Here is a 15165-nt window from a genome sequence, read left to right on the forward strand (position 1 = left end):
CTGAATTGTTGGAAATGTATTTGCAAGGCTACAAGAATAGAATAGGGTATCTGATCTTACCGGACAGCTCATCAAACAGCTGGCATGGACACAAAGGACTAAAAGCTATGCTTTTGTGTTATTATAACCACAGGATTGTATAGATGCCCTTCTGTTTTTGAATAACACAGATACATAAGGTCTATCAATAGAACTTCAATCTTAAATCAACTCAGACCATGGTAGGGAATTGAGAAATGGCCTTAGGATCAATAGACCTGGGAAGAGGAAAGAAATCATCTTTAGTTCCTGTTCCTGATTAGTATATGCATGGAACAGAAACCATGTTTGTTACAGGGTTTGATTCAATTGGCTGGGGAATGGAGCGGTTGCAGTCTCATGTTACTCTCAGTTGCTACTTGGATCATTAGCACACAGCAAGCAACATGCCATTCAGGACAGGTTGATTTGTGGGCACTGTTTCTTCACCATGGTATTAGAGAGGAGTCTGATGAGCTCCCAGGGTGCTGACACGATGCAAGAAAATGACCCTGCTGCGAGAAGCATGGCTGGCCATGCTGCTTCCCAATAATATCAGCATTTGGGACAAGATGAAGGTAAAGGAATCTTTTAGGCATGGTCTGGTTTTGATTTTCAGAAAGTAACAAATCAAATACACCCCTTTCAGTTGTGCAGTAGGTTGCAAATGTAATTGTAAACTGAATGTTTAACCTATTCATTACCTATTCAGAAAGACTTGCAATTCTATCATGTCCTCTAATGTCATAGACATCTTGAAGCATTTTACTCTATGTGGAGAATTTGTGTAATCCCCCAGTTACATGTTACTGACGTGTGGGCTGGATTACCTTGTTAACATGTTACTGACATGCATCCATTCAACTCCTCTTTTTGTGGTTCTTTAGAATTTGACTTACAACATGAGAGGCTAACATCAGAATTTGGTTTTGATTTTGTTCTCAATGCTCTTTATTGAGTAAAACGAAAAAAGAGAAAATTTACAGACAGTCTTCAGCTGTACTCACTTTGGCTTGCCCAGTCAGTCTTTCATTGGTGATTGTAGGATTGTAACAAGGTCAGCCAGATGGACCCCATACAATCTGGGTTCCCTAACTAGAGGTGTTAATCTGGTCCAATTGTGGAGCCCTGGCTGACAGATTAAAAACATGAAGGTGGCCATCCGGGTGCTTTCCTATCTTCCTGGTGATGGAAATTGAATAAAGATTCATGCACATTGTGTCTCTCACTGTGTCTCACACCTGCACACACACACCATGTATGCTGGGGTAAAAAAAAGGAAAAAAAAAATAAACAGGAGGGTCAGAGTTAACATTCACTCTGAGAGCTGTTCTGAGGGAGCTGGATCAGTGTGTGCGCAAGGACTCTCCTCCTTGAAGGTGTTAGAACAAATAAAACAAAAAGAAAAAAAAACCCATGAAGGTGGCCACGCGGGTGCTTTCCTATCTTCCTGGTGGTGGAAACTGAATAAAGATTTGTGCACTTTGTGTCTCTCACTGTTTCTCACACCTGCACATACACACCATGGATGCTGGGGAAAAATAAGCACTACCACAGTTAGGTGGTAGTGTGGGGGTTAACTTATTTTATAAAAAAAGAAAAAATAAACAGGGAATTATCACACAGCATTGCCCTTTGATGTGAAGGGCACTGCTTGTCAAAAAAGAAAAAGAAAAAAAATAAATAAAAACATGAAGGTCAGACATCCTGCCACTCTGAGAGCTGGTTCTGAGGGAGCTAGATCAGTGTCAAGGACTTCCACATGTAAATAAAGGGTGACTTGGTGATGTGAAACCAGCCTCTGTGGAGTTATGTCAGTGATCAGCCAAATATCTTTTCCTCCATTTGTTTATAGATCAACTGTATTGTTCCTTCTTCTTCTCATGGTTTAAAGCCACCTTTTGTGTAGTTAGGAGTTTGCGTGACCACGGTTATCTATCCATTTGTGAGTGATCTTGTCCATTGCAGCCAAAATTCAAAGTGATCTAATTAGTTCAATACTTTAGCAATTTATACCCTGGCCTTAAGTTTTGGAGAGGAATGACTATTTAGTATAACACGGTACAGTTTGGCAAAGTTAAATGGATTAGCAATGTCCTTTGCATGTCAAAGTTCCTTCTATAGTTTGCTGAGGTCAACTAAACTGACACCAGATTTAAGTAGTTTATAAACATTGGCATAGGTTCATTGAAAATACAATGCTTTAGATAATGCACACACAATTAATTTAGAAATGTATCAATAGTTTAAGGCAGGTAAAAGGCACTTGTGCATAGTACATCAACAAAACAGAAATGAGATAAAGGATGAATGTTAATTTGTTTTGGATCGTGTTGTTTTCAGATGTTGTACAGCCAAGCCACCAAAAAAGGACCTACTTCATTTGCAACAGGGTCATGGAATCATTAATAATGGATCTATGTGAGAAGGCTTTGGTCAAACACTTTATCTGAAGTACGGCATCTCTGACTGTGCCTCTTGGCAATTCATTGGTATTGTACCCTCAGCCATAGATTATAGTGACAATGTCTTGGAATGGAGTTTCAACCTACAAACCTTCGGACACCAAAGAAGAGGTCCTTTCAACTGTCTCAAGTTAATGTTTGCAAAAGTATTCTTGTTCAGATGCAACCTCATTTAGAAAAGTTACATTATCACAATGAAACATGCTTACGAATTCTATTTTTATTGTGCTCAGCAATAGTCCACATCTGCAGAGTGAAAATGAAAGAAGAACTGCAAATGAGAAATGTTCTTCATTAAGTTTGTTTTGCTTCATTTATGTTTTCACTAGATGGGTACAAGTTGAAGAAAAGCTATTCAGCTCCACTAACTCACTGACCTCGACGCAATGTTCCGCATCTCTAATCTCTTTCTCAAAAGATTTCAAGTCAATTGTCTCATTGTGCTGTCCAATAGTTTGTAAGTGTTAATCATGTGTGATTGATTAGCATTATCAACTTGCCTTGCATTAGTTTGAAGTTGGGCTTCATTAATACATTCTTAGACTTTTAGTTTGAAATCACAATCTCTCTTAGACGCCCTTTTAATAACTATGTTGCTCTTTGCCCCTCTGAGCTGCTTCAAGTTGAAGCTGAATGATAGAAAACTTTTGAGAAAGCATTTTAAAGACAGATTACTTCTACATTGTAATCTCTTTGAGCTGTTAAAATTGCAATGTCCGATATGACAAGACAAAGCTTTTCACTGTGCCTCTGTGCACATGACAATAAATTCAATTCAATTCAATTCAATGATGAAGGAATCTTTTTTTCAATGTGAGCAGTGTCAGGAACTGGCATTGAATCTTTAAATTAGTTCTGTTATTGATTTGTTTTATTACTGGAAATCTATATCTCTTGTTGGAAAATAGTGCATTGTTCTATCTTTGGGAAACGTGAGACTGCTTTTGAGATCCTAAATCAAATCTTTCAGGCCTCAGATTAAGAATGTAAGAATATAAGAACTCGCAGCAGGAGTAAGTCTTCAATATTGAATGACGGAGTAGGCTCAAGAGGCCAGAAGACCTACTGATCAGTGCATGGACTCAGCTCCACTTACCTGCCCTCTCACCATAGCCCTTAATTCCTTTACTGTTCAAAACTCTGTCTATCTTTGCCTTAAAAACATTCAAAAATCTAACCTCAACTGCTTCACAGGGCTGGGAATTCCACAGATTCACAACCCTCTGCATGAAAAAGATCCTCCTCAACTCAGTCCTAAATCTGCTCCCGCCTATTTTGAGGCTATTTCCACGAGTTCTGGTTTCACCTGCCATTGGAAACAAGCTTCCTGCTTCCATTTGATCGATTCCCTTAATAATTTTATATGTTACTATCAGGTCCCCCTCATTCTTCTAAATTCCAATGACTATAGTCCCAGTCTACTCAATCTCTCTTGGTAAGCCAACCTTTCATTTCCAGAATCAACCTAGTGAACCTCCTTTGCACCCACAGCAGTGCCAGTACATCCTTTATCAAGTAAGGAGACCAAAACTGTACAGAGTACTCCAGGTGTTACCTTATCAGCCGCAGAGCAATCTCCCTGTTTTTAAATAACCTTCCTCCCAGAATGAAGGACAACATTCTATTTGCCTTCTGTATTACCTGCTGCAACTGCAAACCAACCTTTAGTGATTTGTGCACAAGGACACTCAGGTCCCTCTGCACAGCAGTCTGCTGCTATTTTTTCACCATTTAAATAATAGTCCATTGATTGATTTCACTCAAGGTGGTGCAGATCACTTGGTGTGAATCATTGTTTTGTATAATTCAACTAAATGGTTTGGGAAATGCTTTTCTGCTCTGATTGGATATCAAATCGGGACTCTCTGAAGATGGTCAGACAGGAAACCTGAGTAAAGTGTGTGTCGTGTCACGTACATAATGGCTGCCACAATCTAAAGTGAAACCATTTGTAAGAGAGGTAGTGGCAGCATGGCTATGGGCAGCCAGTGAGTATCCCATGTACCAGAGCATTTCTCCAAGCATCCCCTTTTCATAAAGTAATCAATGCCTTATCATTTACCATCAAAAATTACCAAAGTTACTCAGCATATGTAGTCAACAAGGAAAAATTATTCATGAACAAAACTGTGATAATTCTAGTCTAATCTTCTTTCGTCAGGCTCTGTGTCTGCTTTTTATCCATTATCTACCTGCAGTTCAAGAACAGTAGTGGTTCAAGAAGGTAGCACATCACCATCTCCTTAAAGGCGACGAGCTACAGGCAATCAACACTGGCCAGCCAGATGTCTATGTCCCACCTGTGAATTTAAAAAAATAAATGCGGCACGGTGGCACAGTGGTTAGCACTGCTGCCTCACAGCGCCAGGGACCCGGATTTAATTCCCGCCTCAGGCGACTGTCTGTGTGGAGTTTGCACATTCTCCCCGTGTCTGCGTGGGTTTCCTTCGGGTGCTCCGGTTTCCTCCCACAGTCCAAAAATGTGCAGGTTAGGTGAATTGGCCATGGTAAATTACCCGTAGTATTCGGTGAACGGGTAAATGTAGGGGAATGGGTCTGGGTGGGTTGCTCTTCGGAGTGTCAGTGTGGGCTTGCTGGGTCGAAGGGCCTGTTTCCACACTGTAAGTAATCTAGCCTAATCATTCGGGTCTTTTAAGGACATATGTGCGAGTTGCTGTTGTCAGTTTGTGCGGTATATGGTCACTCCTGGGATGATGTTCCTTTCCTGGGGAGTGTTGCTTCCATGGTGTTTGTTTAACCAGAGCAAGATTCATTTTCTCTTTTGTGTTGATGACTTCCAGACCATGTCGAGCTGTTGTTGCCACTTTTTGGATTTGAGTGAAAGTTGCTCCTTATTCTGTGAACCAATACTGCTGCAAATCCTTAGCAATGAACCTGTGCAGATGTTCACACACAGATAACAAATTCAGCAACTCTGCCGGATGGTTCATGAATCCAACGAATAATTGTACCATTTTCACATCTATTGGTTGTTACACCTCTGCTACAACTGTTTCCTTGTCAGGATCAGAGCTAAGTCCTTTTGTTGGAAATAGATGACCTACATCTGCTGTTGTGTGATGATTGCCTCTCCTACTTTCACTCGGAGAACAATTTCTCAACCTACTCATCTTTTATCCCCTATGGTTAGGACCTCCTGAGTTATGAAGCCGCCGATTCTTCCAGCTTGACTTCTCAGTTGTAGTCAATGCCAGCTGGAACTCTCCTTGGGTAGGCACTAAGCTTGTCACACTCTGTCATCAACTTTGAAATTCGGTTAATCAGGAAAGCATTCAAGACCTCTAAGAATAATTTTGTAAATGTCTTAGATCTGTTGATCATGAAATGGGTTGGCATGGAAGGTCACTCGCTACTAATCAGTCCAAGCCTGATTGCTGTCTGGGTTTTATTGCAAGTGAACAAGAACTGCCTCAGTACTGGATAAAGTCAGGAATAGTGTCAAACACTCTGCAATGATCAGTAAACATCTCCACATCTGACCATATGATGGAGAAGAGGTCCTTGATGAAGCAATTGAAGATGACTGGGCCGAGGACGTGATCATGAAGAACTCCAGTAGTGGCATTCTCTGTCCTATGCATAACCCCATACAAGTCCACTAACAGTTCACAGAGTTGGAGTATTGAGTTGGCTTGAATTATCTAGGCCAAATTTGATTATTGTATTGGCATTTCCTGTTTGGGCATTTGAGTCCTTTGAAAACAGTTCTTTACTTGCTTCCTGTTTTCAAGTGCAAGATGTTCACACTGCTGTAAATCAGAAGACTCAGTGTCAAGTTTACCCCGAAGGTAACCAGTTGGTTTAAGTTACAGCAGCTCTGGGATTTAAGGCAGCAACTGTTAATCTGGGATGCTTTGCTCTTTGCTTTGCCATTTACGGTCCCCCTTCTGTAATTATGAAGACAACAAGATTCACACAGACTTTTTTTTTAGATTACTTACAGTGTGGAAACAGGCCCTTCAGCCCAACAATTCCACACCGACCCGCCAAAGCGCAACCCACCCAGACCCATTCCCCTACATTTACCCCTTCACCGTGCTGCCCACTGCCACCGTGCCGCCCATTTTCTATGGTGTTTTCAAGTGACTCACAGCAATTAGTTTTCATAGAAGGAGAAGAGGAGATTGGTGATGTTGCTGGCAGTCGGGATGAAAACGAGAACAGAAGGCCAGCAAACAAAATAAACCCAGCAGGCTGGAAAGGTACTAAAGATGTTAAAACCTGAGGAAACAGTGGCGGGGGGAGTAATTATTATTTACAGAAAGCCAGGAGCTTTTTGAACTCAAAGAAAGACAAATTCTCACTTGGAATGTGCCAGCACTCATCCTGTTTATTATCAGGATAAATCACACAAAACAGCCAAGCTTTTATTCACATTACCAGAGGAAGGAACATCACTTAGGGGCGAACCACTGAGGTTGCGCTTTCTTAACCTTGGGGTGCCATCAGCTAGATGTTGGGAATGGCCATATGTTCAAAGTCATTATTCACTGTCTGAATTAATGCTTTTCTGTTTGTGCTTGACCCACTGTTTATTTTAAAACTGTTTATCCATTTAGATTCCTGAAGTCTGTCAGTGCTTGTTTCCCAAACCAAACATTGCTTGTTTTTGAAATTATCATTCATTATAGAAGGTGCTGGGGAGGAGGTTAATGACTTCAGGCTGTGTGAGGATATGTGCTTCTCTAGTGTCCAGTTTCCCACAGTTCAGAAAAGGGCTTCTTCATCTGTGGTATTTTAAGTAGTCCCAGGTTAGGTTAATATTTTAAGGAGCTGTTAATTCCGTCATTCCAAGGTGAGCAATTTCAGGAGAGTAACCTCCAGGAACTGGAAGCCTTACAGTCATTTGGACATGTTCTGCTGATAAATTAGATTGTGAATGATCTGCAAATCACAGATCTATTTACCTGTCTTTGCTCCACATTCCATAACACCCAATAAATATCTGTCAATATCGAGCTTGAAAACTCCAATTGTCCCAGCATTCATGACAGAGACAAGGAAAACTCTCCAAACCAGGCGAATTCTTGATTTCTTCTATCTGTGGCTTTAAGAGCCCCCCACCGTCCACCCGCCCCACTCTTGAATGATTTTGCTCTAACTTCAGAACTAGAGTGTCTCTGCAGTCCGCTCTCACTTTTGCATGTGAGTTTTCAAAGGAATGCCAACTCCATTTTAAAGTCTCACATTCAGCAAATGCACATAAACTTATCATTATGTAACTCTGATAAAAACAATGTCCCTGTTCAGAAGGTGGTATCATCATCCTATATTGTCATGGATTTAAATTTTGCTGTAATAAAAACATTGGGCTTAGTTGTAGAAAAAGAAAGAAATGTATTTTGCAAAGAATCTTTCACACTCTCACTACATCTCACAATGATTTGCAGCTAATAATGTCCTTTTGACTCGCAGTCACTATTACAATGAAGAGTAATGTGACAGTTGCTTTGGTCAGCCCAAGCTCCCAGAAATGGCAAAGCCTTTTAAAATGGTGAGGAATACATTCTGGCCAGAATGTCATGAACAACTCATACACTTCTTCAAAATAGAGCCAGAAGAACTTTATTTTGAAAGACATACTGGAACGGAAGGCCTTGGTTTAATATCTCATCTATAGCCTTGCCTCAATCCAAGAGTGGAACTATCAGGTGAGATAATATGGTAAGCTATCAGGAGTGACACTAAGAACCCACAACATTTTAGCTGAAAGACCATAGTGCTTTACACTGAGTCAGACTGGCTATTTTATACATTTGGCAGATTATATCATGGTACAGATGTAATATTGCGAATGCAGCAATTGTCAGCTGAGAGCACTTCAAAGAGAGGATACAGAGCAGCTTGCCACTGTTGCTGCTGATGCCACCATGTGCAAGCAATCGGTTAGCTTCTGTAGATCCATATTTTGTTTCCCTAATTTCCTTATTGTCACCTCTTGTTTCTTTGCACCATTCTTGACCTACCATTTCATCATCAGCTGCCCTCCAGTAAAAGACCTTTCTGACTTTTTTTTATCTCCACTTCCCTTTTCCCTTGGCTCTGTGCTTACTTTAAAGGTGCTTGTCCCTAAACCTTTTCCAGGTCTGAGGAAAGGTAATTGACTAGTTTAGTTTAGGTTTATGATCAGGAAGGTCTAGTTGGATTGAAGGGTCTGTTTCCGTGCTGTATGGCTCTATGACTCTAACGACATTACCTGCCCGGAGTTGCTTATGCTTCTAATATCTCTCAATCTGACATCTAAAGTTGTGTCATCAATCAACAGAACCAGAAGCACCAATCAATCTTTTTTGAGGCTGAGTGAAAATGCCCATGAATGGACTGACAGGGATATGGTAAAAGGTTAACAAAGATGACCATACAAACTGGTTTCATAGCATTGATTTATTGCTTGCAGCCTCAAGTAGCAATTTGGTTTTACGATGAACAATTTTGAAGGATGCTGAATTTGGGATGTTTACTTCCATGAAAACGTAAACTAGTCTGCCTGGGGAAGTGAAAGCAGACTGATTAGTTTTGAGACACAATGTAGTTTCTCTGCTGATTGCAGTGATTTTTGAAGTCTTGGTATGCGAATACTTTTGCTCCCCCTCAAATACCAGCCGTAAATCTCCTACAACTGAGAGCTGGCAGGAATGCAGGCTTGACTTGGATTAAACTCAGGAGAAAGGAGTATTGTCGCTTATGTCCTGGTACAGCTCGCTCTTTGGTAGAGTTGCTGTGCTATCTGTAGCTGTCTGTTCTTTCAACTTTGTGTCAGGAACACTACTGTTTGGTCTAACTTGTTCTTTGTTTAATTGAACTGAATTTGTTTTTAATGTTGGTTAATGTTGGAAATTGCATTAAATTCACCCAATCTGATAACTGCACGCAGTCTTGGGTGGAGATATTGAAAGAGTTGCTCGGAAAGACAAGGGGACAGATGTATCTCCTGGTAGTCTTAACAAAAAAGACTAACAAGCTAAGGTCTTTTGTACAAATTGCTATCAGGCAATGAATTACATCTTGTTAAGACTACCAGGAGCTTTTTTTTTTCGTTTAGGCTCACTTGTGGCTGTTCCAGTCAGACTATAAGCCAAATCAGCCCTGAGATTCAGTCAAGGGAAGATGAATGGCAACAACATCCTTCTATCCACAAATACCACAAACATTACTTCCAGATTCTTGGTTGCACTCTTCCAATAATTTCATATGTTTTGGTTTTTGCATCCTGGTATTGTACTTCCCAGATTTTGGCCAGCTTAGGCTTTGTGTTAACATGTGAATGCTGAAGTGATGCAATGCAATTGGCCCTTGGAAAACTTGTCTTCTGTCTACTACCTCTGGAAAACACTCCTGTTTGTTTTTTTTAAGCAGTCGAGACCTCATTTTGCAGAAGTTCTCTTTTCCTCAAACAAAAATAAAGAAGAATAGTACTGAATAAATTGGCAGATGAATTTTAGTTATGACCAGGGTATACTATTATACAAGCTGTCTTAAGTAAGTATGTGACATTGTTGCACCTCATACTTTACTGGCAAGCTTTCTGCAACTCTTCACCACTACTGAGTGTTCTGAAAATCCCATGTCACAGTGAATTAACTCATGCGGGGACAGAAAACACTCCAAACCAAACAAAGCTTTTGCACAACAATTGCCTGTTGAACTTGTTTCCTTAACAGAGTTGCAAGATTTACATTCGTTTGAGCCAGATGTATTCAGTGAACAACACAATTCTTACAGACAACTTCTGTGTTTAAGATACGGCGTCTGAGAAAATCTAGATCGTAAGGGACTGTAGTTTGACTGCCTACATTGGAACCCCGTGATCTAACAGTTACTTGAAATGAAAACGTGCCTCTCAACCTTGCCACTTGAGATAGAATACACTTTTCCAGAGTAGGTTAGATAGATGACTGATATGGATATTCATGCAATCTCTCCAAAGCCATAAACTTTGCTTCAGCATTTTCCTAACCAAAGCTCTCACCTTCCTGACTGAACCTTTCCAAATTTGTCTGGTCACAGGCCAGGCACTCTCCACAGCTGGTGGGGATATTTGCTCTCTCAGGGATAACTTGAGAACATCCTTAAAACGGTTCTTGGGAGACTCCTGTCACAATCCAGTTCTGAGTAAGAAACTTGTTTCAGGCGTTTGGTGTTGGACATGCAACCAACATGCCTCACCAACTAAGCTTCTGGTCAGCAGTGACCCCCCCCCCCCCACTAGAATATTGAAAGTGGGTAATTCAGCAATGACAGTGCTGTTGAATGTCAATGGTTAGATTTGTTTCCTGTTGCATATATTTACTGTCCAACCTTTAAGTGGCACAAATGTGACTCGTTACTTGTGAATCCAAACCTCAATGTCCAAGTCTTTCTGAATATGTACATAAACTGCTTCTATATCAAAGGAATCACAAATGGCACTCCACACTGTGCAGTCACCATTAAATATCTCCAATTCTGACTTTACCACAGACAGAACAGTTAAAATGGTTGTGCTTAGAACTCTATGCAGTGGAAGATTTGAGGCATTTGAGGCCACAATGGCAAGGTCTCATCTGCTCCAGACGTGTATCGTAACAAATATGAACAGGTTGATGAGGAAAATATCCACCAAGTGAAATTCCTTATGTGGTGTCCTAGAGAGATGTTTGGCCTGCAATAATCACAGTCATCTGCTTTCAAATGAGGTATGGCTGCAATCAATTTTGTCAATCAATCTGTTTAAGGGAACTCCAAAATCAACTGCAGGAGTCTAAGATGGAGGAGCCCAGTGTCAACATTCTGTTCCTTGTTTTCTGTCTTTCATGGGGAATTATCTATACTCCAGATATTGTCTCTGCTTGAAGGCACAGGCTTCAGCAAAAGCTTAGCTAAAGCTAAAGAAGGTAAAATGATGTGAAAACTGGGTAAAATGGACATGAATATTTTCAGATATCAAAATTCAAGAGCATTTCACAACAAGTACTAAGTGAGACTTTTCATTTAGTTACAATATCCTCAAGCGTTCGGTTCAAGGTTCTTTTTGTGTTCTTCAATGGACTAATCTGATTACGATGTGAATGAAGCAGAGGAGGCATTTGGAATCATATTCTTTTGAGCCCTGACCAAACTGCTCTTGAACTGCTTTTATTGTGCAATTTTTGCTAAAATAACAAACCACCAATCAAGTAGCACATGATGGAATCGGTCAATGGTTTAGTAATGTGGTCATTGGATTCAACTTTGGAAGAAACAGATGTCTGCAATTATTGTTCTTGACTTAATGCTGATAATGACAATTATCATTATCTCATCAATTTATTTGGTATTTTTTCTCAATGTGCTTTTGGCACTTCAGCTGTGAAACTATGTGCCAATTTGTTCACGGAGAAACCTTTCCCCTCTCACATCAAAGTTGAAAGAGTCCTTTAGCCCGTCCAAAGCTTTAAAGATTTAAAGATTATGACACTCAAATTGCATAAGCAACCTCACTCAGCAGTGTACCTCAAGACAAAAAAAAATCTCTTTAATGGTTCTGTGGTTAAAGAGGTTACTCCTAAAATCTGAAAGGGTATCAAGAGAATTAACTTCAAAACAAATTTGCACAAGAGATGGCTGTCAGCAAACTCAGTTCAAGTACAATTGTTGTTATTAGCTGAGTGACAGTTTAATGAATATCGCATGTGTGTCCTAATTTGAAAAATAAGCAAGGAAATTACTGGAGGAGAGAAGATGTGGTGAACAATTGGAAGTCCTTCCTTTGACTGTTTCATGTGTAAATTGTCTGCACGGTATGGTACTGTGCAACAAAATGTTACATTCGAATTTAACAACAGGTGCCAATATGGACAGCAAAGGGAGAAATAAGCATTGGGCTTAACAACATTGATGAAGGGATAGCAAAATCAAAGGAGGTGTTCCCATTTCTCTCAGAGAATTTAAGACTGTGGACTTTGGCTGATGAAAGGATCAAAACTTGACTGCAATGTACATCATGATTGAACTGCTGGTTAACAATCGCATTCAGTTTGACACACTGGAGTATCTGGGAGAAAGTGAGGTCTGCAGATGCTGGAGATCAGAGCTGAAAATGTGTTGCTGGAAAAGCGCAGCAGGTCAGGCAGCATCCAAGGAGAGTCGACGTTGCTGAAACGTCGACTCTCCTGCTCCTTGGATGCTGTCTGACCTGCTGCGTTTTTCCAGCAAGACATTTTCAACACTGGAGTATCTGAGTAAAGTCAGGTTGTCCTTCCTCCTTGTGAGCTCAAGTGGAGACCTCAGGGGCAACAGACTAAAAGCATCTGCATAATTGAATCAATTACTTCAGCAGAACACAAATTTAGAAAGAAAATCAAAGAGCAAAATTGCCAACTGAGCATTAGCTGAAGGGAACAAGGGAGTCTTACTTTGAGAAAGCTGTTGAAACCAATTGCCTTAACATAGGTCATTGTAATCAATAAGCTAGGTGGGTATGAAAACCCCTCTCAAGGTATTATTTGTGATCCTGCAGAGAAAGATGGGATTGTACAACACATGTGACCTGAGCTTATATTCTCTGAATCTGCAGAACAGTGGAATGACAGTAAACAAGCCAAACAAAACAATTCTCTGCTATTAGCTTCCCATACACCCATATAGGTAAAATAAAATACAAACTCCTGCACATAAAACTTCCCTGAAACTGGCTATAAAAGCTGTTGCTATATCCCAATATGAATAAATCATAGACAAGTGTTCCATGCCACGATTAAAATGAAGATGCTGAGTCACATGTATGTGCCTGACTTTGTCCTGACCTCAGCTGGAATAGCAATTCAGGCACACTGACCCTGAGGGGAGCCAGCAATAAGCTTTACTGCAAGTTTGCTCATGGATGTCAGATCTAAGACTTGTCCATGAAGCATTCTGCAGTCAAAACAGTTTGCAAAAGTTAAGAGTGGGTGTGGGTTAGTGGAAAGTATTCATTGCCTATGAGACTGCACCCACACTGAAAAATCCCAGAAGGGAGGCAAGGGGGAGACAAGAGGCAGAAAGAACAGATAGAGAAGTGTCTGTGATGTCAATTTTATTTTTAAAATGACCTTGAGAGTAGTACCTGAGGCATGAGTCTGCAAATGAAAGAGAATGAATTATTTGTAAGGGACAATAGATATTTACTTGTTGGTAACCATCCTCCGCAAGACCTTGACATTCTCCCAAGAATTTAAGACCCAGATTTGGAGACACAATGCCAGTTGGGACCTAACCAGTCATTCATAATGAATGACTTTTATCTTTTTGTCCTCCATGCCTTTATTAATAGACAGGAAAATGGTAAATTGAAAATACAAAGTGATAAGAAAGTGATACATTTCAACATAAACATGAACAGCATATTATACAGAGTGATCCAAGGCAAAATGCATTTGGAGACCTATCCAACATCATCTCAATGCATTTATATATGACTGCCTTATCACATACTCTTCCGGCTCTGCTATCTTCTGTGCGGTACAGAAAAGGAAAATGAGACATGGTTCCCACTACTTCTCACCCTTCATGAGCAAACTCAATGTATTGGCCACTTGGGTAGAAAGAGTGTTCCAAACAGATTCAAGCCGGCAGAGGAGTAATAACAAGCTGGAGGAGGTGGCACCTGAATGCAGGCCTCCTGGCTCTCAGGTTGGGACACTAACACCGCAACACAAGTACCCTTCATAATGTTAAATAAATCTTTAAAACTTTTTTCTAAACAATCTGTTTAGACATGTTATGACATTCCTCTGTGTTAGTTTGGATAGGAACCCAGATTCTCTGGGTGGAGGTAGGGACACGACCCAGATGCTGGAACAGCCCTATAAACAATGGGTTTATTCTCTATTTAAAGGATTTGTGCACCTGGGAAAGGGTCAAATCCTGAAAATTTCTCCTGATAGTGATTTTTTCCTTACAAATCAGTAAGCGTGTGGATGGATATTGGGTCATAATATGGTTTTGCTTCACTGTAACAGGTTCCTTGGTTGAGAACGTTGTCAACACTCTTGTGTGCTCACATGCATAATAGCAACCTGCTTCAGATATCAGAGTCTGAAGGATGGGGCCACAGTCGCCGAGTTGGTGTCAGGACCTGTGGGGACACAGGCAAGTGAGGAGCTGAAAATAAACATAAAACTAAAGGGTCATAAGATCTAGCAGCTGCATTCAAACCTCTGAGGAATTTTTAGATTAAATATGGAGAATCTGTTTCCACTAGCTGCAGGATCAATAACCTGCTGACCATTGGTTTATGATTATTAGCAAAATAAATAGAAGGTGAGAAGAATCTGTTTTTGAAATGTAACAAGTTGTTACTATTTATCATACACTGCCTGAAAAGCTTGTAGAAGCAGATTCAATACTAACTTACAAAAGGGAATTTGATAAAGTGTTGAAAAGGAAGAAAATCTTTGCAGGACAAAGAGGGAAGGAGAAGGGAAGTGGGAACTAATAGGACAGCTCTTTTAAAGAACAGAAGCGTCATAGGCCAAAGGGCTCCCTCTGTGCTCAATGATTCAATGCAGCCTGTTTTGAAGGGAGTTGTGATCTCACTCAGCACTGTACTTGTCTATTTCAATCTTCCATGTCTCAACATTAAAGTATCAAAAAGGTCACACTGATGGGAATTTGAGTATACAGAAAGAAAGTAGAAGATATTGTCATTATTTTTCATGTTGTC

The sequence above is a fragment of the Hemiscyllium ocellatum genome, chromosome 48 (assembly GCF_020745735.1).
Source record: "Hemiscyllium ocellatum isolate sHemOce1 chromosome 48, sHemOce1.pat.X.cur, whole genome shotgun sequence".
Lineage (NCBI taxonomy): Eukaryota > Metazoa > Chordata > Chondrichthyes > Orectolobiformes > Hemiscylliidae > Hemiscyllium > Hemiscyllium ocellatum.